The 24664-nt window shown below is 40.3% G+C and overlaps 1 long non-coding RNA gene across 2 annotated transcripts in view; it reads left to right on the forward strand.

The window, feature by feature from the left end:
• The first annotated feature begins 274 nt into the window (after positions 1 to 274).
• LOC141585130 (uncharacterized) overlaps positions 275 to 24664 on the forward strand; it is a 46522-nt gene continuing 22132 nt past the window's right edge. For both annotated transcript variants that reach the window (XR_012518457.1, XR_012518458.1), the window contains exons 1-3: positions 275 to 349; positions 8233 to 8495; positions 14070 to 23508. This is a non-coding gene — a long non-coding RNA (uncharacterized LOC141585130). The remainder of the gene's footprint in view (positions 350 to 8232; positions 8496 to 14069; positions 23509 to 24664) is intronic.

Genomic DNA, 24664 nt, shown 5'->3' on the forward strand with positions numbered 1-24664 from the left:
GCTGATCATAACAGTGTGCCAGAACAGCCACTGGAAGGGCCTGAAGTGGTGTTGGAACATTACTGATAGTATCTTGGGGCTCAGCTCTTCTTAAAGGCTGAGTGAAACCTATAGACAGTCTGGCAAAGTCTGGCACCTGCCATAGGTGAGGCGTCAGAGAGGTTTATGTCTGGAGAGAGAAAGAACTAAAGCTAATTTACTCATTTATTCCATTAATTGATTCATTCATTCACAAAATATTTACTGAGCATTTGCCATATACCATTTCCATTTCAGGGTGCTGCTAGATAGTGCAGTGAACAGACAAGCTTCCTGCCCTTGTGAAGCTCCCATCTCAGAAGAGAGACAGGTAATACACAGGCAGACATCTCCATGTAGAATGTATTGTCACAAAGTGATGAACCTTATGTGGAAAAGCAAAGGACAGGAAAAGCATAGAGGGTAATGAGATACAGAATTGTAGGCAGGGTGCTCAGACACCTCTGAAGCAGGCACAATTGAGCGGAGAACAGAACACAGTGAGAAAGCAAACCCCTGGTCTATTTGGAGGAACGGCATTCTAGACAGAGGGAACTTAAGGTGCAAAGACTTTAAGAGGGAAGCATGATTACAGCGCCCAAGGAAAATCACAGAAGTGGGTGTGGCTGGAGAGGAGCAGGGAGAGAGGGCAAGGGGTTAGGACATCTCAACTCCATTGACAGACCTTTAATACCTACCTGTGAACTTGGGCACATCACTTACCCTTTAAAACACTCTTAAAATGGACTTACCTTCTTTTTGTTGTGTTCCTTATGTTTACCTGGCAGGATGGTTGTTAGTGTCAAAGGAGATCATGTAGGCAAAAACATCTGTAAACTGTTAAGAAGCAGGCACAATTAACTGGGCGTGGTGCCCTGGGCATGTAGTCCCAGCTACTCCGGAGGCTGAGGCAAGGCAGGAAAATTGCTGGAACCCGGGAGGCGGAGGTTGCAGTGAGCTGAAGTCGCACCACCACACTCCAGCCTGGTGCCTGGCGACAGAACAAGACTCTTGTCTCCAAAAAAAAAAAAAAAAAAAAAAAAAAAAAAAAAAAAAAAAAAAAAAAAAAAAGGCAGCACATAAAAAGAACTATATTCTTTTGTTTATTTTATCATTATCCTGGGTATTCAGAAATAACCTATCACACATTAACTGGTGGTGGAAACACTTACAAGATACAATCTTGGTGAACTGCAGGCAGACTAACTGGTTAGAGTCTTTAAAGGATGTGGAGATAAGAGAAACTGCATTCATGTGGGCTTGGATTCAGCCCCAACTCTCATATACTTCTGTATCTCTAGTGATCTGAGACCAGTGGTATTCAGAATAATGGTCTGTACGCTCGCTCATGCTTTCCATCTCAAAGCCAAAATTTCTTTACAATCCCTGAGCTCTGTCTGGAAAAAGATCTTGATTTTCTTGTAGCATTTCAGCAAGTTTGTAAAGTAAAGGGACATTAGTTCATCCACTGTGTTAGACTATTATTTGTTCACAATTCTTCCTTTTTTCTGTGCCCTAGCCATGGATTATCCATAGCTCTAGCATACCTCCTTGCACCATTGATTTGAGGCTTGGTCATATGGTTTGCTTTGGCCAATGAGATGTGGGCAGAAGTGACATGGTGCAAATTCCAAGCTGAGACCTTAAGTGAGTTTCTTCCAGCTCCCTTGTAGCTTCTGCTCTGCATTACAAGAACATGCCCCGCCCTGAGGGAAGACACAGAGTAGAGATCTGAAACATCCCAAAGCATGGGTCTAGTTCAGTTTATGGAGCTCTGCTGAACCTACAGTTGACTCATGAGTATGAAATGAATGCTTAGTATTGTAAATCATTAGGATTTGGGGATTCTTTGTTACACAGCATTATTACAGTAAAACCTGACTCTTCCACCTTCTGAAATGACAGAAAAATTTGTTAAACCACATCAGTCTGTTCTCCAGCCATTTTGATTTCCCAGAGCTACTCTGAGCTATCTGGGGAGCTACTCGTCCTGCTCTTTGTTTTCTTCTGTGGCTTTCCTTCATTTGTTATTATTAATGACTATTCATTAGGTATAACAGGATCAAAGAACAGCCTCAGCATGCGTGATGGATCACACCTATAATTCCAGCCTTTTGGGACACCAAGGCGGGTAGATCATTTGAGGTCAGGAGATCAAGACCAGCCTGGCCAACATGGTGAAACCTCATCTCTACTAAAAATACAAAAAAGACTAGCTGTGCATGGTGGCACATGCCCATAATCCCAGCTACTTGGGAGCCTGAGGCAGGAGAATCACTTGAAACCAGGAGACAGAGGGTGCAGTGAGCTGCAATCACGCCACTGCACTGCAGCCTGGGCAACAGTGAGAGGCTGTCACAAACCAAAGACAAACAAACAGAAGAACAGCTTCCATGCCTATCCCCACAATGCCTAATCCTAAATCCAGCCTGTGTTGATACCAAAAAGAACATTTTTAAGTTAAGATGGCTTATAGAGTGCTTTGAGATGGAAGGCAAGAACTACAGGTACATCAGTCTCTTATGGCTTCAAATGAGAAATAGTGGTCCCATAGACAAAAGGCCACAGAAAATCATCTGTAACTGCAAAGTCACCTTTATGTTTGAAGACTGAGTAAGAAATAACTTTCTCCTTGTCGGGTGAATAAGGAAATAACTTTCTCCTTGTCAGCAACTGCTATCACTTAAGTTTAACAAATACATTCAGAATTGACAGTCCTGTATCTCTAGCTATGCCTACATGATGGATAGATAAATGATATTCAGTGGATCGTCCAGCATACTGAATTGGAAAGGATTCCTGTAGAACAGGCAGAGCAGGGAGAATGTAATGGGAAAACCAAAATGCATAAGAGACCCCTAGACCAGAGAGTCACCTTGGCACCTTCTGGCCTCAATTGTGTCTGAGTCATAAACTCTGGACACCTAAGGGCTGGAAGACTTTTAAAGATTGTCTGTCTGCTTCCTGTCCTAATGCTTGAAACTTCTAAAAGCATCTCTGAGAAGTGTGTGCCTATCTGCAGACACTTACAGTGAGAGAAAACACTTCTTTCAAGGCTACATAGATAATTTTTTAATAACTCCGTGCTGTGGACTGAATGAATCCCCCCCCCACTCCCACCAAATCCATCTGTTAAAACCATAATCTCCAATGTGATGGTATTTGGAGATGGAGGCTTTGAAAGGTAATTAGGTTTATATAAGATCATCAGGGTACAGCCCTCATGATGGGATTCGCGCCCTTATAAGAAGAGGCACCAGAATGCACTTGCATTCATGTTTGCTACCCCTGTCCCCCGCCCTGTCTCCTGTTTGGCCAAGAAGTAAGCCCTTACCACACACCAAATTTGCTGGTACCTTGATTTTGAACTTCACAGCCTCCAGAATCATGAGAATATAAATGTCTGCTGTTAAAACCACCAGTTGGCAATTTGTTGTAGCAGCCCAAGCTGACTAACGTATTCTGGTTGTTAAGCAGTTTTCTCTGCTACCAAGTTTCTCTCTCTCTCTCTCTCTCTCTCTCTTTCTCTCTCTCTCTCTCAGTGTGTGTGTGTGTGTGTGTGTGTGTGTGTGTGTGTGTGTGTGTATCTTATTCTCTCCCAAATCTTTACCTATTTTAAAGGTTTAGAACAGGAAGATTAAGCCTGTAAAGGATTAGACCCTGTGATAAATTTTTTGGGGCTTTGTGGGCCATACAGTCTCTATATCAACTACTCAACTCTCATGTTGTTACACACAAAAGCAGCTGTCAACAATATGCAAATGAATGGGTGTAGCTGTGTTTTGATAAAACCTTATGGACACTGATGATTTTCGCCTGTCACAAAATATTCTTCTTTTGATTTTTTTCTATTTAAAAATGTCAAAACCTTTCTTAGCTTATGAGCTACACAAAAATGGTTTGAGGCTGATTTGGCCCACCGGCTGTAGTTTGCTGACCTGTAGCAAAACTTCTCTCTCGTTTTCTTTCTTTTTTTTTTTGAGACGGAGTCTTACTCTGTTGCCCAGGCTGGAGTGCAGTGGCGCAATTTCGGCTCACTGCAAACTCCGCCCCCCAGGTTCAAGCGATTCTCCTGCCTCAGCCTCCTGAGTAGCTGGGATTACAGGCACCTGGCTAATCTTTATATTTTCAGTAGAGACAGGGTTTCAACACCTTGGCCAGACTGGTCTTCAGCTCCTGACCTCTTGATCCACCTGCCTTGGTTCAACATAGTCTTCTTCCAATTATGAGTAATTTCTACACCATTCTGGACACTCATCAAACAAGTGTTGAGCACCTATTATGGGCCAGGGAATATGGGCCAGCTGGTGATGATTATATGAATCTGATAGTGACATTGTTCCTCCTCCAAGGAATCTGGACAGAGGTGGAACTAATTTCAAGGGTGTCTCTCATCTTCTCAAATCTGCACAGCCTTTAAGGTTGGTGAGATGTCTACTTCCATTTAAACTTTGCTTGAGCCCATTAATTTTGCTCTTGTCTCATGCTCAATGCATAGTGCAATAGAAGACCAACTTTATCACATTTCTTTTGATTCTCTACTTACCTTTGGCCTTTATGGGTCTATTTTAAGTCCTGTGACCTTCTGTTTCTCTAAAGGAGGAGACAAGGAGGCAGACAATACTATCTTTTACTAAGTTAAATGACCTAATCATGCAAGGGTTACAGGTTTCAGTTCATTTGCAACATAGTGTGCTTTTGAATCACTGCAGAAGCAATTGCATTCCAACCCATCAATATTCCTGGCAATGCAAAACTTCTCTTGGTTGCTTTCCCCATCTGTGCGGTGCTGGGACCATCTGAAATGATTGGTTCTAAGGAGCTTATGTTGCCCATTTTGGGGAAACAAATGGGTTGGAACCTGGCACCACTGCTAGGGTAGGGGAGCCACTACGTTAGAGTATTAAATTGAAGTTTTAGTGGAAATTCAAGCTTTTGTGTGATGGTGAAGGAAAGTCAAATGGTAGCATTCACTCTGATTCATAAGCTCTAACCCTGTGGTCTGGAGGCTCTGGATTCAGGACATCAGTCTAGGATACAGTCCGTCCTTCTAGGCTTCCTCCTGACTTTCCTTCCAGGAATCCCCTCCACAGTTTGCATACTCTACTTTCAAGAGCATTAGAGAAATTTCCCTGGTCCAGACATGGAATTAGAGAATTTTGCTAGGAGAAAGCCTCTATCCTGTGGGCTCCCTTCTCTTCCCAAAGGGTCTCCATCCTGGACGGGGTTGGCTGTCCTGAGATAAGTAGATCCCTGCTATTTGTTAGTGGGGTTCCACCACATGACTCAACTCCAAAAAGGGTAATAAGATTTTTAGGATTATTAAATTAATAAAAATTTCCAGTATGAATTCATTAGCTCACTCATTCATTAATCCAGAGAACATTCTGGAGAATCTATTGTTTCCCAGGCTTCAAAAGGAACACATAGATGAAAAAGGCCTGGCCCTGGACTCTGGGGTCTTGATTAGAGGGTGAGACAATGATTGAACTGGGATGTTATGAGTGCCCTAACAGAGGCATAAACAAGACTCCATAAGGCACCACCAATGGGGGATACCCTCCTGCCATGTGAAGGGCACCATTGTCTATTTGCCCAGAGGACTTCAGTTCCAGGCTAGGAGTGGTGAAAATCCAGGTAGCTCTCTCTTGTTATGGCCATACTTTGCAATCCTCACTGCAATGGTGATTATGTCTGTTTCCCAAGGTGGAAAGTCCCATGCAAGTCCCCACCATTATCAGGAATAGAACTCCCAACATTTGCCGTGCAGATTGCAAAGGAGGCCAGGGATGTGGAGCACCAATAGTAACAACAACAGTAGCCATAATAATAGCTGATGCTTATGGAGTGCTTACTGTGTTGTGTGCCTAGCGCTGTGCTGAGCACTTTAAATGCACTTTCTAATCTAAACTTCACAGCAACCCTTTGTGGAATGTGTTGTTATACAGAAGAGAAAATCAAGGGCAGAAAAGTTAACTACTTGCCCCAGCTACGAAGTGAAACAGCCTAGATTGGACCCAGGCAGTCTTAGTTCAGTTTCTCTCCCTTGTTTATGCCATCTTTGTAAGGAAATTGAGACAGGCAACTATGCTTTTTTTGTTTGTTTGTTTTTTGTTTTTTGAGATGGAATTTTACCGTCACCAGGCTGGAGTGCAGTGGTGCGATCTTGGTTTACTGCAACCTCCACCTCCTGGGTTCAAGTGATTCTCCTGCCTCAGCTTCCCAAGTAGCTGGAACTACAGGCGTGTGCCACCACACCTAGCTAATTTTCATATTTTTAGTAGAGATGAGGTTTCACCATGTCGGCCAGGATGGTCTTGATCTCTTGAGTTCATGATCCTCCTGCCTCAGCCTCCCAAAGTGCTGGGATTACAGGCATGAGCCATTGCACCTGGCCCAGTCAACTATGTTTTACACATCCCTTCTGTGCTTGGCCCTTTCCTTTCAATGTCTCATTTAATCCAAATGACACCCTAGGAGGTGAATATTAGTTTTACAAGTAGGACTCTTGCAAGGAAGTGACTTGCCTAAGGCTATGCAGGGCCTTGGGCATGCTTCACATTTTGACCGTTCAGCTCCAAACCAAGAGAGACAAGAGAAGGGGGCTCAGGACTGCCCTCAGAACACTTACAATCTGGACAGGATTTACCCAACATGCCATTAATTCACAACACTTAGCGTCCCTCCCTAAGGTCCAGATGACAAAGTGCGTTCATTTCTGTGACATCACTCTGTGCGGAGACTGTGGAAAACTGGGAATTGTTTCTTGACGGGTGGACACAAGGATTCCAAAAGGAGGAGGAGGTAAATAAAGGGCATCTGGGGCCAGGCGTCGTGGCTCACACCTGTAATACCAGCACTTTGGGAAGCTGAGGAGGGTGGATCTTGAGGTTAGGAGTTCAAAACCAGTGTGGCCAAGATGGTGAAAGCCCGTCTCTACGAAAAAAATACAAAAAAATTAGCTGGGTGTGGTGGCAGGTGCCTGTAATCCCAGGTACTCAGGAGGCTGGGGCAGAGAATGGCTTGAACCCTGGCGGCAGAGGTTGCAGTGGGCCAAGATTGCGCCACTGCGCTCCAGCCTGGGCGACAGAGTGAGACTCTGTCTCAAAAATAAATAAATAAGTATAAAAAATCCTTGCTACTTAAAGTGTGGTCCCAGACCAGCAACACTGACCCAACCTGGGTGCTTGATTCCCTGAAGAGTGACTGTTATTTCCAGGGCATGGAACTCTTTCTTGGGCACCAGTAACCAACTGAGCCCAGCCTGTTCCTTCCCCACACATACCTTGGCTCACAAAAGGAACTCACATCAGATTGGTGGAGACCTGGGTTCTATGCAGCAATCCCTCTCACTTGCTATGTGACCTGGGGCAAGTTCTGACCCCTCTCTGGGTTTTAGTTCCCTCCTGTAAGGGAAAACAACTGCCCGGATAGTCATTTTCAATCCTCAGGGCCTATTGCTATCTCTTGGGGAACTTTTAAAAAATTCTGATGTCTGGGCTTATAGCCAGAAATCCTGATTTAATCGGTGTGGGGTGAGGCCCAGGAACTGGTACTTTTAAATCTTCCCCAGATCATTACATTGGTTTTGGTTTTTTGGTTGCTTGTTTGTTTTTTGAGACAGAGCAAGACTCTGTCGCCCAGGCTGGGGTGCAGTGTGCGATCTCCGTTCACTGCAACCTCCGCCTCCTAGATTCAAGCGATTCTCTGCCTCAGTCTCCTGAGTAGTTGGGACTACAGGTGCACTACCATTTCAAGCTAATTTTTATATTTTCAGTAGAGACACAGTTTCACCATGTTGGTCAGGCTGGTCTCAAACTCCTGACCTCCTGAAGCAGGGGGAAAGTGATCTGCTCCCCACCGCCTCCCAAAGAGCTGGGATTATAGCCGTGAGCCACCACACCTGGCCCCAGCTCATTACCCTATACAGCCAGTGTTGAGAAGCTGGAAGCCAAATGGCTGGTTTTAAAAAAATCTGGATGCCTCAGTATTTGCTGCTCTTGAGGCTTCAGATACCCAGGCCCACCCAGACCTTCTGAGTTAGAATTTCCTTGCTGTGTGGTGGGGCTGGACATGAGTACATTTAACAAACTCACAAGGTGATACTAACATACCAAAGCTCAGAACTCCTGCAATCAATGGCCTCTGAGGTCTCTTTCAGCTCTGATTCTGAGGTCCTCCCTGTCAATGATTTCTTTCTTTCTCTCCACGCAGGAGCTGCCAGTTGGTGGTGAGCAGAGACGTCATCAGCTTGTAAGCTGAGCTTCAGTGTCCCCTGAGAATGCAGCCAGCTGGCAACGGTGGAAGAAAGTGCTGAACTCATTTGACTTTTCTTTATCAGCTGTTCCATGTATATGATGTGCAAGAGGACTGGGACTCTGTGTCAAGGCCAGCTGGGATGCTGAGGTTTTGTGTTAGGACCAAGGGGGAGGCTGATGGCTGTTCTTGTTTGTGCTGTTCCATGCCATGGCCTAAAGGTGGGTACTAGCCACAGGCTGCTACTGCCTGGACCCCAGCCCAAACCCACTGGAATGAGAGAGATGAGTCTTAGAGTAGATGCAAATTAACCTGCCCAACTTTGTCTCTCTGGGTCAGCCCCCAGGTAGGCTAGATAGATACCTTGACTGCCAGGAGAACCCATGGCTGGAGTAAGGAACCGAGAGGCAGGCTCATAGCAGGCTCTATGCTGAGCTCTGATTCTACCCTGTCTTAGAGAGGCCATCCTGGTATCTCCTTTCCTCCATGCGGTATGTGGCAATTTAATGGTATTGAAATTTATTGTGGGTAATGGAGTGTCAAGCTCCTTATTGCTAATGGATGATTTCAAATGTGGAGAAAGATTTATTAGGTAAATCAAGCATACACCTCCGAGAGAATATTACTGTGAGTGAAAACAATTATATAGTTAAACAAAGAGGAAAGAAAATTTAAATGCATCTTTAAAGGTCTCTTGAAATTAGTTTAAATGTGTGATTTTTAAAAGATGGAGGGGATTAGTTTCAGCAAATTACTCATAAATTTTTTTTTTTTTTTTGATTCAACAGGAAACCAACAGCCTTACTTGGCTTCCATTTAAAAATGTTATTGGTATTTGAAGAAGAAAGGAAAAAATGTTAAGGAAGCGATTTTGGTAGCCTATTGTAGTTCTCAGGTTCTAATTTCCTTGGTGTATAGTGAGCTCTCCCTGGAGCAGAAGGAAGGGATCAGGGAAGCAGCAGCCAGAACTGTCATTCAGAGCGGAGGATCAGGGATGTCTAACTGGTATTAGACAATGCATCAGAGCTTTAGAGCTGGAAGCAACTTTGGAGGACATTTGGACAATTTCATTGTGCCTGTGAAAAAGCTAAGGTCCAGAGAAGAAAAGGGGCTTTTCTAAGAACCCACAGGTGGTAGATTGCAGAGCCAGAAGCCGGACTTTGCCATTGCTATCTCTGTGCAATGGGAATAATATTTGTCTCAGGGTGTCTGGAGGAGACAAAAACCTAGGGAAAGTACTTTGGAAAGTATTCATGCTTAGTCCTGGAAGGGATGGAATGTGGAAGAGATTGGCTGTGAGCCTCTCTCGTGGGTTCATTTTTGTGAGGGGCCTTTCCCCTACCCTTGGCCACTTCGGCAGTTCCACAGCCAGGACTGTAGTTGGCTAACGTTCCACACCTCTCTCCCCCACCAAGCTGAGGAGACGCACAGGCAGCCACAAGCCCCTGACATTTTCCTTGAGATGGTGACAGCTGGTAAGACTTTTGACTAAAGGAATAAAGAGCAAGCAGGCAAAAAAAAAGTCACTGTGTTAAAAGTGGTTTAAAAATGTTGTGCACCATCTGTTTGGCCACCATGGATTTTTGGGGCATGTGTAGGGGGAGAGACCTCTCCTCTCCCACTCCTGAGCTTCACCTCGATAAGGACCAACTATGAGAAGTTTTAGCGTGTCTGTAGGCTTTGTTTTCCATGTTCCTCAAACTCTTTCTGCCCCCTTCCCTTCGCTTCCAAAAATATGTGCTCTCATTCTGCTTCCTGAAAAGATATTTTCTTAATTGCTAATAAAATAGAGAACCTGCAAAGCCTGGCACATATGGATCAACAGGCAGGTGTTTGATTTTGGCCTTTGCTGTCCGAGCTTGGTTCTACTGGAAGGGAAGTAGAGCCTAAAAAAAACGGGTATTGAAAGACACATTTTGAATGTTCTCACTCACATGTGGGAGCTACAAATTAAAACAATTGAACTCATGGAGATGGGGTAGAACGATGGTTATGAGAGGCTGGCCTGGGAAGTGGGGAGCAGGGGAAAAAGTGGGGGTGATGAATGGGTGCAAACATGTAGTTAGATAGAAGGAATTGGTGCTAGTATGTGATAGCACAACAGGCTGACTATAGTCAACAATAATTTATTGTGTATTTAGAAATAACTAAAAGAGTGGTATTGGAATGTTCCTAACACAAATAACTGATAGATGCTTGAGGTGATGAACACCCCAATTACCCTGAAGTGATCATTACACATTGCATGGCTACATTAAAACATTACATGTACCCCATAAATACATACATCTACTATGTACCCATAGCAATTAAAAATTTTAAGAGAAAATACCATTAGAAGCAAAATAATAAGAAAAACTAAAAACCAAAACAAGCAAACAAAACCAGGTATTTAAGCTCTTCTCCACCTAGTAATATCACAATCATGTTTCCCTTCACATCCTAACTCTTTAGACCACTTCTGCTGACATTTTTAATAAAATTTGTCTAAGATATTTTTTAGTTTTTTTTTTTCCTTTCGTGAATAGGGTTTTAAAAATATATATTCTGCAGAGTTACTGCTGTAGTACATGAAAATTATTAATTTTGTGTGTTGATTTTACGTCTGATAGACTTAATTAACTCATATTTGATTCCATTTGCTTCTTGTGGATTTTTCTGATAGATGGTTATATTGACTGCAAATACTAACAGTTTTGTCTCTTTCTCTTCAGAGTTACATTTCTTATTTTCTTCTCTTGTCTTTATGGGTAAGCTCACAGGGCAATATTGAAAAGTAGTAGTGATGAGAGACCTTTGCCTGGTTTCTGATTTTAAAGGAATTGTTTCTGATATTAACTATGATATACACTCTGGGTCTATGGTATAAAAACATTACAAGTTGAATTTGTTAGTTTTAGTCAGAAATGGGTGTTAAAGCATATTAAATTTTAGCATCAGTTGGGATTATCTGTTGAGATGATTTTACTCTAGTGAGGAACATTACTTGCTTTCTAATGTTGGACTATTCTTACATTTTTTGCTCCTAATATCTTACTAGTTTTTACTTTCTAATACTTTAGATAGAATTTTTGTATCTTTGCTCATAAATAATATTGACTTATTTCTTTCATCTATGTTTCCTTGCCCACTTTTGGTATTAGGTTATGGTAGCCACATGGAATGAGTTAGAGTAATTTTTATCTTTTTCCATGCCTTGCATAGTATATCATATGGGATTATGGATCTTTTGAATGTTTGCTAGAACTTGACCATAAACTTTCTCTTTTTGGTGCACTTTATTGGGAGTAGCTCTTAAATTACTATTTCAATTTTTTGTGATGATTGGTCTTCCATGATTTTCTTCTTGAACCAATTTTTGTGATTTATTGTTTCCCAGGAAATTTTTCATTCATTTAGATTTTGAAATGTTTTGGTCCAAATTCTCATTAATTTAAAATGTGCTTTGTATATTATGTCTCTTTTCTCAGTCTTAATGTTGTTTATTTTTATCACCATTACTCCCTCTATTCCTTCTTTCAGTCTTGTCACAGGCTGCTCTAATTTATTGATATTTTCAAAGAAACAGCTTTTAGTTTTATTGATCTATATTATTGATTTTTTTGGTGTTCTAGTTAATTAGTTTTTGCTTTTTATCTTTATTAATATCTTCCTCTAATTTCATTGAGTTTATTTCGCTTTTCTCTTTCTAACTTATTGAATTAAAGAGTTTATTGACTTTGCTTTTACTTTTTTCCTTGTTTCTAATAACTTTATTTGAGACTATAAATTTTCATGAGTTAGGTATCTATCTCAGGTTTTTGATATATGGCCTCTTCTTGTATTCATTTCTAAACAGTACATTTTTTTCATTGCTAATGTAGAATTTTTAAAAAGTATTTATCATGGTCAGGTGCATAGAATTGTTTAGCCATTTTTTTTGTTATTAATTTCTAGTTTTATTACATTTTGTCCCAGAAAGTAACCTGTCAGACTCCTTGTTAATGAAGTTTGTTAAGGCTTCTTTTGTGTGTGGCCTATTACATGAATAATTTTTTTTTAATGTTTCAGGTATGACTGAAAATAATGAAGTCTCTTTTTCTTAACATCAATGTTCTCACTTTAAAATTATAATGTGTATGTTCTTCAGATCCTCTCTAACTGTCCCTGATCCACAGCTACTTGATCTGGTGATTTCTGAGAGCTGAATAACAAGGTCTCTTACCATGATTGTAGATTAACACTTTCTCCATGTATATTATTCAGTTTTTGCTTTCTGTATTGAAGCTAAGTTATTGGGTGCATAAAAGTTTATGGCTGAGGTATCTTCTCTATTGATGTCATATTTTATCAGCATGGATACCCCATCCCCCTACTTCCTTTCATTATTCTTTTCCATGAGTTCTATTTTGTTTGATATTATCACAACTTGACTTTCTTTTTCTTAGAATTTGTACAACATAGCTATTTTAATTATTTTATTTTTCACCTCTCTGTCTCATTTTGCTTTAGGTGTATTTCACAAGCAGCATGTATCTGGATGTTAGTTTCCAAATCTAACATTTTCCATTTGAATAACTTTTCATTTCATTTTTTCTTCTATAATGGTTTGAAATTATTCATCCTGTTTTATATTGCTAACCCATAGATTGATGCATTGAAGCATTTTAAGAGACATATTAATATTTAGAGTCAATCACTTCCTAGAACCTCCCAGAAAAAATATTAAAAACTTATATTTCTTTCCCGCTCGCTTTCTCTTATTACTCTCTTTCTTCCCTGTCCTCCAGAACTGTGAGGATATAAATTTCTGTTGTTTAAACTCCCCAGTCTGTAGTATTTTGCTATGGCAGCCAAAGTTGATTAATCTGTTTTGTTTCTCGGAAAAAGTTTTCCTTTTTCCTTGTAAATTTTTCCAAAAATGTTTAAGTGTGAATCTTTTTATTTAACTTACTCAGCAGTTGATAGACCCTTTCAATCTAAAGACTTCTATATTTTTTTCAATCTAAAGATTTCCATCTTTTTTTTCTCTGCCTCTTAATTATTTCTCCTCCTTCATTCCTCTTATTCCCATTTTCTGATTAAATGGATTTTTATACTGTTGGATTCATTCTCCTTTTCTCTTTAGTTTTTTCTTAACTTCCATGTTTCCTTCTGTGTTCTGTTTCTGGGAAAAGTCCTTGGTTGAATCTTCCAGTTTAGTAATTTTTGCTTAGTTTTTACCTATTTTGATATTTGGCTTATATATTGATTTTTTTTTTTAAATTTCAATACTCGAGTTTGTAATTTCCAAGATATTCATCTGATAATTTTGTATGTGCCACATTCCCTTGCATGACAATACTAATGAGACTTTTATAAGTATTTTCCTATTGATTCTATTAATTCTTTCCATGGGCATTTAGTTTTTCAGTTTGTTCAATTTAATTCTTCATGTCCAGTTTAGTTCCTTGGATGGTTGAATTTGGGACTTTTCTTTCATAAGTTTGATTTTTTTCAGAACCCCAACCAAGCATCCCATCAATCATCCTCGGGTGCTCCTGCTGCCTTGGACCCTGGAGCTCCTCCGTTTCTGGTAGCAGGTCTCCCCTTTGTGCTGTTGGGATGCGGTGTCCTTCTTCAGTCTTCTCCATCTTTCTCCTTTCAGCCATTCCTAACTTTTTCATCCACTGGGGTACCCCTTCTTTTTTTCCATACTGCTATGGATTTTTATTATTATATGTTGTTATATTCTTATTTACATGCTATATTGGTTATGTTGCATTTTATTTATGTTATCATCAATGTTTATTATTGTTATTATTTCTTTTTCCTAGGAGTTTAGGATAAGAAGGGGAATATGAAGATTGTGCCCTGGTTCACTGGTTTTATCCAACCTCCTCAACTTTGTATGTATTGAACACTGATGTTTTAAATCACAGTTCCAAAGATGAGGGTGAGTAGTTTGACTAGGAGTTACCAGGGTTGGGTCTGCCCTTTGAATCTGGCCAACAGCTGCACTGGACTCACAGTCCATAGTTCCATTAGTGGCATTTTTCCTCTGGGAATTCCCTTTGTGTTTATTTCCAATGTTAGGATGTTCTTATCCTGCCTCACCTCTGGTTGGAAAGCTTGTGAACTCAGATAGGTTTCCCATTTGCTGATCAGCCATGAATTATTAGTGCAGGAGAAGAGATGGACATAAAGAAATCAGCCTGCTTCTTTGTGTCTGGCATGAGGGGATGTGGTGGGCGTTGTGATATGCCACATAGATCTTCTTCTAGGAATGAAGGACACATTTCCCCTTTCTCCCCTTTGGAGATTGCCTCCGATAAAAGAATGGCTTTGCCCCTGGTGGTCAGTAGCCCTCTTTCTCAGCATTCTGCCCCAACTCAGGCAGTTCTGAAGGCTCACCTTATCTTCAGAACTCCCCATGCTTCCCTGACAATGCATTGCAGCTCACTGTCTCCCTCTTCCCAATATGCCTCCTCCCCTTCATTCCACTGGTGTTGACCCCAAGATCAACTCCCTAATGAACCTCATGCCTGCTAAACTTCATCTCAGGGTCTGCTTCCTGTGAATCCCAACTTATGATCAAGTATTTACTGAAAGTTACTACATGTAGCAGAGCAAAGCACCATTGTAGCTATATTTGGCTACAGAAACCCTTCAACCTGCCCTGGGAAATGGAGAAAGGAGCTACATATGGCCAGCCAGAAAGTATGGGGAGGCAACGACCCCTTACATGTGCATTTTGATTTGCCCCCCCAAATCTCTCCTTCTGCAGCTTCCCCAACTCAGAAAATAGTAATACATCTATTCAGTCAATTAAGACAGAAATCTTAGAGTCATTTCTGACCTCAAACTCTAACACCACATTAATTAAATTCATCAGGGAATCTGCTCAGCTTTACCATCCAAAATCCTAAATCTAACCCTTTCTCACCACCTGGAATGCCAACCCCTGGGTCCCAGCCACCATCACCATCCCTAGCTTGGATTACAGCAATTGCCACTGTGAAAGGAAAAATAAAATCTCAGGACCCCCAACTCTGCATGTCAAGGGAAAAGTTAAGTCTGGAAACGAAGTCATGCCAAAAACTTGCCTTTCCTTTTGTTCCTAAATAGATAGCTACAGAAGGCCACGTTCTCCCCAGAGGGCCTCCCTCACCCTGACAATGTAAATTAATAGCTTATCTTTATGGTTCAGGACAAGAGGAGACTAGAAATTGTACCCCTCCCTTCCATCGCCTACCCCAAGATGAATTTATATTCGACTGCTTTCTGTACTCTGTATTTACTGTATCTTATGTAAAGTGCAGATTTACTGAGCGCGAGACGAATACATAATTGACTGTTCCTCTGCCCCCTCCTTTTCATATACAAGATGTGGATTCGGTAAGTGCTAATCAAAGCCTCATAAAAATGTAACCATATCCTCCCTCTTTTTTTCCCCTCCTTTCCCTGCCTGCCCATCTTTTTCATGTTAAATATGGAAGCCCTTGAAATCCTCCTTGGAAAAAGTGTGAGCCACAGATCCTATTGTGGCTTGTGTCTCTTTATCCTAGGGATACCCTCAACTTGGGCAAAATCAGCCTTTAAATTGATTGACATCACTTTTTTTTTTTTTTTTTTTGGTTTATACCACCTAGTGAAGCTCTCAGCTTCCAAACTCTTAGTCCCTACAATCTATTCTCAACACAGCAGTCAAAAGGATCTTTTAAAACCAAAGTCCATTCATGTGTCTTCTTGGCTCGAAGTTCTCCAATATTTTCTATCTCATTTTAATCAAAACTCCTAGCCCTTCCATGGCCCTCAAGGCTCTTTATGACCTGGCCCTCCCCTGCCGTCCCCTGCTGACCTTTCCTTCGACTACTTCCCCCTTGCTCACGCCAGTCCATGCCAAGCTTCTTCCTGACCTACTTGAAGTTCTTGCTGCTGAAAATGGCCAGATAGCTTCATGGCTCCTCCCCTCACTTCCTGCAACTTCCATTTCAAATGTCCTCTTATCTTCCTTCACCACCCAATTAATGACACTAACCTCCTCTCCCTACAATCCTAACTTTGGCACTAAACCATGTTTATTTTTTCCCATAGCACTTATCACCACGCAATGGATTTCCTTGTTTATTTAGTCTGTTTCTCCCCCAAGCAGAATGGAAGCTTTATGAGAAGTGCTTTGTTCACTTCTATATTCCTAACATCCAGAAGACTGCTCAGCACAGAGTGGATGTTAAATAAATGTCTGTCAAATAAATGAAATTTTAATTCCCTGACTGTTCTCATCTCAGATGGGAAAATTGCTTAAGCACAGATAATATTCTTCCTTCTGCCTCTTACTTGCCTAATGACCTTCAATAAGTCCCTTTACCCTATTAGTCTATCAGGAAGCTGAGGGGGTGGGACAAATGGTCACTCAGTATCTCTTCTCCATCTGTTCTTTTGCTGAAATTGTGATTTGTTTAATGCAAACAACCTGGTGTGACATTACTGCCACCGTGTTTTTATTACTTAAGTGAATTCCAAATGAAGCCCAGCTCCAGCTTCCCTAGGATTCCTTCCCTTTGTCATCCCACCTGCAGGGAGTGGCCCCAAGTGCTTGACTTCCTTTCCATTTTAACCTTCCCATGCCTTTTCTGTGTCCTGTGACTTGGTGTGGCCTCACATTGGGCAGATTGTATGTCATGTCAGCAGCAGCTTGAAATAAACTTGAGTGGTGAGCTTGCCCTCTTGGGCTTCTTCCATCACAATGAGAAACATGTCTTGGCTAGCCCAGTGGGTCCGAGAAGAACTGAGAGATACCTGGAGTACCTGGATCAAACTCAAGGCCGGAGCCAAACTCAGCTGAGCTCAGGTGAGATCAGCGGTGCTGCCCCAGCTAACCAATATATGTATGAGTGGGAATAACTGATTGCCATAAGCACTGAGTACTGGGGTGCTTTGTTATGTGGCATTATTATGGCAGGAGCTGACTAATACACCAGTCTTCCAAAACTCAGCTCAAGGTACATACTCTTCCAGAAAACATTCCCTTAGCCCACTGGGCATGGCCTAACAGTGAGAATTTCACATCTATTTCAGGTTAGTGAAATCAACTGCTTGCAAGAACTGAGACTGCAACAGAAAGAGGGGAAAATGGGCGGCCAATATTGCGCAGTTGTGCCATTTGATGACTCTGCAAACAGGAATAACAAAGATCTAGAGGATTTATAGTATGAGCTGGTATAATGGAGCTGGGGCTGGCTTCTTTCCCATTTTTTTCCACAAGGCTCCCCACCAGGACACAGGAGCTGCCTTTGGCCTGAAATGTGGTTTGACCTACGGCTTCTGGGTATATCAGACTGGGGCAGCAGGGTACTGTTATTCTGACAGTGAATATTACACCTTCCAAATGGACATTGCAGAAATTTAGAATTGAGTCTTGTCAAAATTTCCTGATTTGCATGTTAGGAAAGTCAAGGGAGAAGTTACTTTATCTTCCTTCTAACCCGCTGAAAAGATTTTTAAGGAGACTTTACTGCAATCGTTGTTATTATTGCTTAAGTGAATTCCAATTGCTACTGTAAATTCCATTCATTATTTAAATAGCTTTAGCTCCCTTTAGAACCTAAGTGCCTTACAGGAAGGAAGGAGCTCCAAATCCATGCAGGGTGGGGAACTGCTCAGGGGGCTCAAATCCTGGGGCATAGGGAGAGGGACTGCAGTGTTCACAATGGGTCTGTAGGGAAGCAGATCAAGAGCCGGGCTGAGTGATAGTAGGACCTGGGAGAATTGCTAAGATCATCTGGGCCTAGGATGCTTTCCTAACTTTCCTGATCCTAAGAATCCTCTGAATCACTTGTTAAAAATAGATCTGCAGGCCCTTCCCTCTGGAGATTCTATTCTAGCAGATCTGAAATGGAGTCCAAAATTCCATACTTTCAAGAATGACCCCACTTGATTTTGACAAGTAGACATGTGTGGAAAATACTGATCTATCAAGCTGCCTTGTTTTATAGGTGAATAAACTGAGTCCCAAGGAGGGGTCTTTTCCCAGATCACAGAGCCCCAGTTAGTGCTAGAGCTAAATCCAGGACAAGATCACTGAGACCCGAATGGCAGTTTTAGGCTGCCCGATTTGCAGCTGTGCTGCTGGGACTGGAACTGGTGGTGTCGTCTGCAGGTCCCTCGAAACATTAGCTTAGCTGCTCACTTTCTGTAAGAACAGCTGAAGGTAGTGCTCCTGGAGTCAGACAGACCAGGTTCAAATGCTAACTTTACTTTTGATTCACTGAACAACCTTGTGCAAATGGCTTAATTTTTCTGAGCCATTAATATGGCTATTAAATCAGATAACGTACTTGCCCCTAGTAGGTGCTCAATAAATGATTACTGCTTATGAAGTTCTAGACCCCCTTCCAAATCAAAGAACCGGTCAGTATGAACTTATTTAATAAACAAAACAAGCCTATTATTAACCCCATTTTAAAATGAAGAAAATTGAAGAAGAGAAAACTCGAGTGACTGATTCAAATCACACATATAGCAAGTGAGAAGCAGAGGCGGATATGAACTCATGTAGTCTCTAGCCCCCTTATTTCCCTTGAGGGCAGGGTCTGGGTCCCACTTACCTCAGCATGGCCCCTGGTGCAGGCCTCCGCACACAAGTAGATATCCATAAGTGCCTGATGAATGAGATTGAGATTTAAAGGCAGGATGAGAAATTCACTTCGAGTGTGGCTGAGGGTGGGGTATTAGCATGGGGCAGCTGGAGAGGGCAGCAGGAGAACCTAGGTAGAGAAGAAGCCTGTACCCAGGGAAGATGGGACAGAGCCTGCAGGGCCAATCCCTGGGAGTTAAAGACTGGTTTCAGGCCGAACAATTAGCATTGAAATGTGCAGGAGCCTGGAAGGTTTTTGCATTGTCGCCTGCAATAAGGAAAAATCCAGACTGAACTGGCTGCTTGGATCAGAAGTGATGTAACGAGCTAGCTTTGGCCTAGTTTTTGTAAAACAGGCGGGCCCCTGGCTCTCCCACACCCTTTTTTCCAGAATTGGCAAGTGACAGCTACCGCCATCTAGTGGTCCGAGTGGCACTGCACAGGCATGGGGAAAAAAGGTTGGTCCGCACCACGGGGACTAGAGGATGCCCCTGGCTTCCGTCTCCCAGAAGATGAGAGCCCCCAGTGGTGGTAGAGTTTATTCTGTTCAAGGCATGTTCTTACATTTTACTTCATTAGATCTTCTCAACAATCCAGGAGGTCGTCGGGGCCATTAACTCCATTTTATGGTGAGGTGACAAGTCCCTGAAGGAGAGGGGTCTTGTTCAGAGTCGTATTGTCAGTTATTGATGGAACCAGGACTGGGGCCCAAGTCTTCACAATACAATTTCTTAGCCCAGAAGTAATGCAGAGAGGCTGTCAGATCCTTAAAAGTCTCCTTGAACAGGGAATGGAAGATGATTAATCCTGGAGGTCTTGGTCACTTCTCTGCATGGAGGTGAGTCCCCTTCAGCTCAATGACTTACAACTTTTCTCTGGAAAGAGAATCTTCAGGTGGGATGTCTTGGCTAATAATACTCATATGAGAGGTTTCAGAAGATGAATACTGCCCCTCCAGCTCTTTACTATTGTCTCTAGTAAAGGCCTGGTCATGTAGCAATCAAGGTAGTTTGATTTAAGCATCTGGGGATTGCATTTGTTTTGAGGCCCAATGAGGGGACGGTTCATGAGTGGAGGATGTCTTTGGATGAGATTAATATACGAATGGGGATCTCTATAGGGAGAATCATTCAGTTATCAACTTCAAGGAATCAACGTTCTTCTGGCTTTAAGTCTGCTGTTGGGACTATATAAGTATTGAAGCCTAGTTCTTCGTAGTATATTCATAGCTTCAGTATCATTGGTGATCCTCTTGTAGTATACTCAGTTAAAGCTTATCTGGTCCAGATCCCTTGTATGAAAGATGGGAAAACTGAGTCTCGGAGAGGGGGAGTGACTAGACTGACATCACACTGTGGTTAAAGCCCTTCCTCTCCAGCCTGTCTTTTCTGTTCTATGTACTCTGGTATAATAGCTGGTGCTTGGAGCCTGCACTGTTTCAAACAGATATAACTGTTTTTGGCCCAGAGTGAAAATTGGTGATGATGAATGAGATTGAGATTTAAAGGCAGGATGAAAAATTCACTTTGAGTGTGGCTGAGGGTGGAGTATTAGTATGGGGTAGCTGGAGAGGGAAGTATTTCTAATATCTAATATCCCAAATTATAGTGTATCTAATATCCCAAATTATACCACAAAGGTATGCAAAGGAAAAGAGAAGCCCCTTGATATTTATGTTTGTTTTAGCATCTGTAATATCGATAATTCACTTTTCAATGAAATCTTAGGCAGAACTTGAATATGCAAAAGAGATTAATGTGGTGAGAATTGAGGAAGCTGACATTTACTGTGCCCCTGGGGGTCTCTGTAATGCCTGAGAGAAAGGGAGAGGGCATTTAAAAGTCAGGCATTGCATAAGGAGCACTGGCTGTGGAGTCCTAACACCTGGGCTTTAGTCCCTGCACTGGCAAGAGCTTGCTCTGTGTGTGACCTTGGGAGTCAATTCCTCATTCTGTTCTGTCATAGATTATTCATTCTTACAATAATCCTGATCTTCCTATTGGCTAGGATTGATGAGAAGATCACATGGAGGGAACAGGGGAATGGGTGTGAAAGTGGTTTGTAGAAAGTTAAGTGCTACATTTATAAATGCTTTTTTTCTTTAACTAAATTGAGGTAAAAATTTATGTACAATAGAAATGCACAACTCTAAAATGTTTAATTACATGAGTTTGGAAAATTGTAATCAGCTGTGAAGCCATTATTCAAAACAAGATACAAAGTATTGACATCCCTCTAGGAAGTTCACTTGGACTCATTTGTAACCAACCTTCCCAGCCTACAGGCAACCACTGTTCTGATTTCTATCACCTTTGCTTAGTTTTGTGTGTTCTAGAACTTGACATGAGCAAACTCAACCAGTATGTACTATTACGTGCCTGGCTTCTGTTGCCCACTGTAATGTTTTTGAGATTCATCCAGGTTGTTTTTTCCTTTACTGCTGCTGAATAGTATGTTATTGTATGGACATACCACTATTTGTTTATCTGTTTTACTATTGAAAACATTTGAGTTATTTCCAGTTTTGATATTATGATTAAGACTGCAATTAGCATTCTCTTCCACATTTTAAGTGCACATATGAACCCATTTCTGTTGAAATAGGAGTGGAATGTTGACGCATACAATAAATGCATGTGTAACTCTAGTAGAAGCTGCTGAACAGATATCCAAATGGTTATATACCATTTTACATTCCCAACAGTGACACAGCAGAGTTCCAGACAGTGCATAGGTTCTATATTTTGTATTGTTAGAGTAGTCATTCTAGTGAGCATAGAACAGTATCTCATTGTAGTTAAAATTTGCACTGTTGTTAAGTACCCTTTCTTATTAGCTATATTTATATCTTCCTCTGTGAAGTATCTTTTAAGTTATTTGCCCAGTTTAAAAAAATTAGCTTGTCATTTTATTGTTGATTTGTAGGAATTCTTTATACATTATACACAAGTCGTTTCTCAGATATGAATGTGGCAAAAACCTCTCTACTATTTTTTTTCTATTCATTTTCTTAATGATGTCTTTTCATAAGCAGGGATTTAAAAAATTTAAGTTCAAGTTATCTATTGCTTTCATTATGCTTAGTGCTTTCTAATGTCCTAAGAAATCTTTGTCTAATTTAAGAATGCAAAACTATTCTTTTGTGTTTTATTCTAGAAGCTTTATGGTTTTCACTTTTATGCTTAAGTCTATGATCTGTCTTAAATTATGTTTGTGCATGGAATGAAGATAAAGTTGAAGTTCATTTATTTCCATATGGATAAACACTTGTTTCAGTACTTTTTGTTAAAAACATTTTCTTTTCTCCAGTGAACTGACTTAACACCTTGGAAATTTTATTTTTCAATTAAAAGGTCTAAAAATTTTTTTATTTTAAAAATATAGTAAAATTGACTTTTGGAAGGATGTACAGTTCTATGACTTTGAATCCAGGTATAGGTTTGTGCAACCACTACCACAATCAGAATGTAGAACAATTTGATCACCTGAAGAAACTCACTCATGCTATCTATGTGCCTGTCCTTTTGCTGACACCACACTATCTGGATTACTGAAGTTTTGTAGGAAATCCTACAATCAGGTAGTGTCAATGGACCAACTTTGTAGTTCTTTTTTCAAAATTGTTTTGACTATTTTAGCTCTTTTCCATGTCTCTATATATTTGAAAGTCAACTTGTCAATATTTTTAAAAAATCCTCCTGGGATTTTTATTGGAATGGTGTTAAATCTGTAGATCATTTTGCGAAGAACTGACATTTTAACTATGGTGAGTTTTGCAATCCATGTATATGGTATATCTCTCCATTTATTGAGGTCTTCTTTAACTTCTTTCATCAGCATTTTGTATACTTTTCAGCATACAGATTTTATATAAGTATTTCATTTTTTGGAGGGGTATTGTGAACGACATTGTTTTAAAATTTTGTTTTCATTATATGTTGCTAATATATAGCAATATGATTGATTATATGGGTTGCCTTGCAATCTTGCTAAACTCATGTATTAGTTTTAGAAGCTTTTATAGATTCCTTGGTACTTTCTGTATAGAAAGCTATGTCATCTACAAATGGAAGGTTTTATTTCTTCTTTTCTAATCTACATGCCTTTTGATTCTTTTCTCTGCTTATTGCAAATAGCTAGGACTTCCTGTACAATATTAAAAATAAGCAGGGAGAATTCATCCATGCCTTGCTCCCAATCTGATAAGAAAAACATTCACAATTTACTATTAAGAAGAATGTTAGCCATAGGCTTTTTACATTTGTTCTTTGTTAGATTGAGAATGTTTTCTTCTATCTCAGGTTTATGGAGAGTTTTCATCATGAATTGTTGCATTTTGCCAAATCCATTTTCTGGATTACATATGATGATGTATTTTACCTTTTAAATTTTTTCTATAGTAGAATACATTGATTGATTTTTAAACATTGAATTAGCCTTATTTACTGCTATAAATTCCACTTGGTTGTGTGTGTGTTTTTTAAAATTTGGTTGCTATTATTTTGTTGAAAAATTTTGCTTTTATGTTTATAAAGGATATTAGTCTGCAGTTTTTTTTCTCTTTTTAATTTTAATTTTTTTAAATTGCATTTTAGGTTTTGGGGTACATGTGAAGAACATGCAAGATTGATGCATAGGTACACACATGGCAGTGTGATTTGCTGCCTTCCTTCCCCTCAGCTATATCTGCCATTTCTCCCCATGCTATCTCTCCCACCTCCCCACCCCCCTGTCCATCCCTCCCCTATTTCCCCCCAATGGACCCCACTGCGTAGTGCTCCCCTCTCTGTGTCCATGTGTTCTCATTGTTCAACACCCGCCTATGAGTGAGAACATGCGGTGTTTGATTTTCTGTTCTTGGGTCAGTTTGCTGAGAATGATGGTTTCCAGGTTCATCCATGTCCCTACAAAGGACACGAACTCATTGTTTTTGATGGTGCAGTTTTTTGTTTGTTACTATTTTTGTATGTTTTTGGTATACTGGCTTCATGAAATGAGTGGGTATATGCTTCCTTCACTTCTATTTTCTGAAAGAAATTGCATAGAATTAATACTTTTTTCTTCTTTAAATATTTTGTAGAATATTCTAGTAAACTTATCTGGCCAGGAAATGACTTTTTTTGGGAAGATTTTAAAAGATAGATTCAATTTCTTTAATATTTATAGGACTATTTAGCTAGTTCATTCATTTCATCTTGAACGAGTTTTGTTTTTTTGGGGTGGTTTTCCAAGAATTGTTTTATTTTATCTAAGTTTTTGAATTTATATGTATTATGTTTGTAGTATTTCCTTATTATTTTTTAATGGCCACAGGATCTGTATCTCTTTCATTCCTGATATCAATATGTATCTTCTCTCTTTTTTTCTCTGTTAGTCTTGCTAGAAACATTTTAATTTCTTCAATTATTAAAAAAACACCTTTGGCTTGATTAAGTTTCTCTATAGTCTTTCTGTTTCAATTTCACTGATTCTGCATTACTTTTACTACTTTCTTTCTCCTGGTTACTTTGGTTTTGTTTTACTCTTCTTTTTCTAGTTTCTTGTGGTACAAACTTAGATGACTGATTTGAGATCTTTCTTTCTTTCTTTCTTTCTTTCTTTCTTTTTTAACCAACATAAGGATTTAATATTATAAATTTTCATGTAAACAATTTTAGATGCAACTTGCAAATTTTGATAGGCTGTATTTTTATTTTCATTCAGTTCATATATTTTCTCCTATTTCTTGACACTTATTTTTTGACCTATGAATTACTTAGAAGTGTGTTGCTTAATATGTTAGCATTTAGATAT

The sequence above is a fragment of the Saimiri boliviensis genome, chromosome 1, assembly GCF_048565385.1.
Source record: "Saimiri boliviensis isolate mSaiBol1 chromosome 1, mSaiBol1.pri, whole genome shotgun sequence".
Lineage (NCBI taxonomy): Eukaryota > Metazoa > Chordata > Mammalia > Primates > Cebidae > Saimiri > Saimiri boliviensis.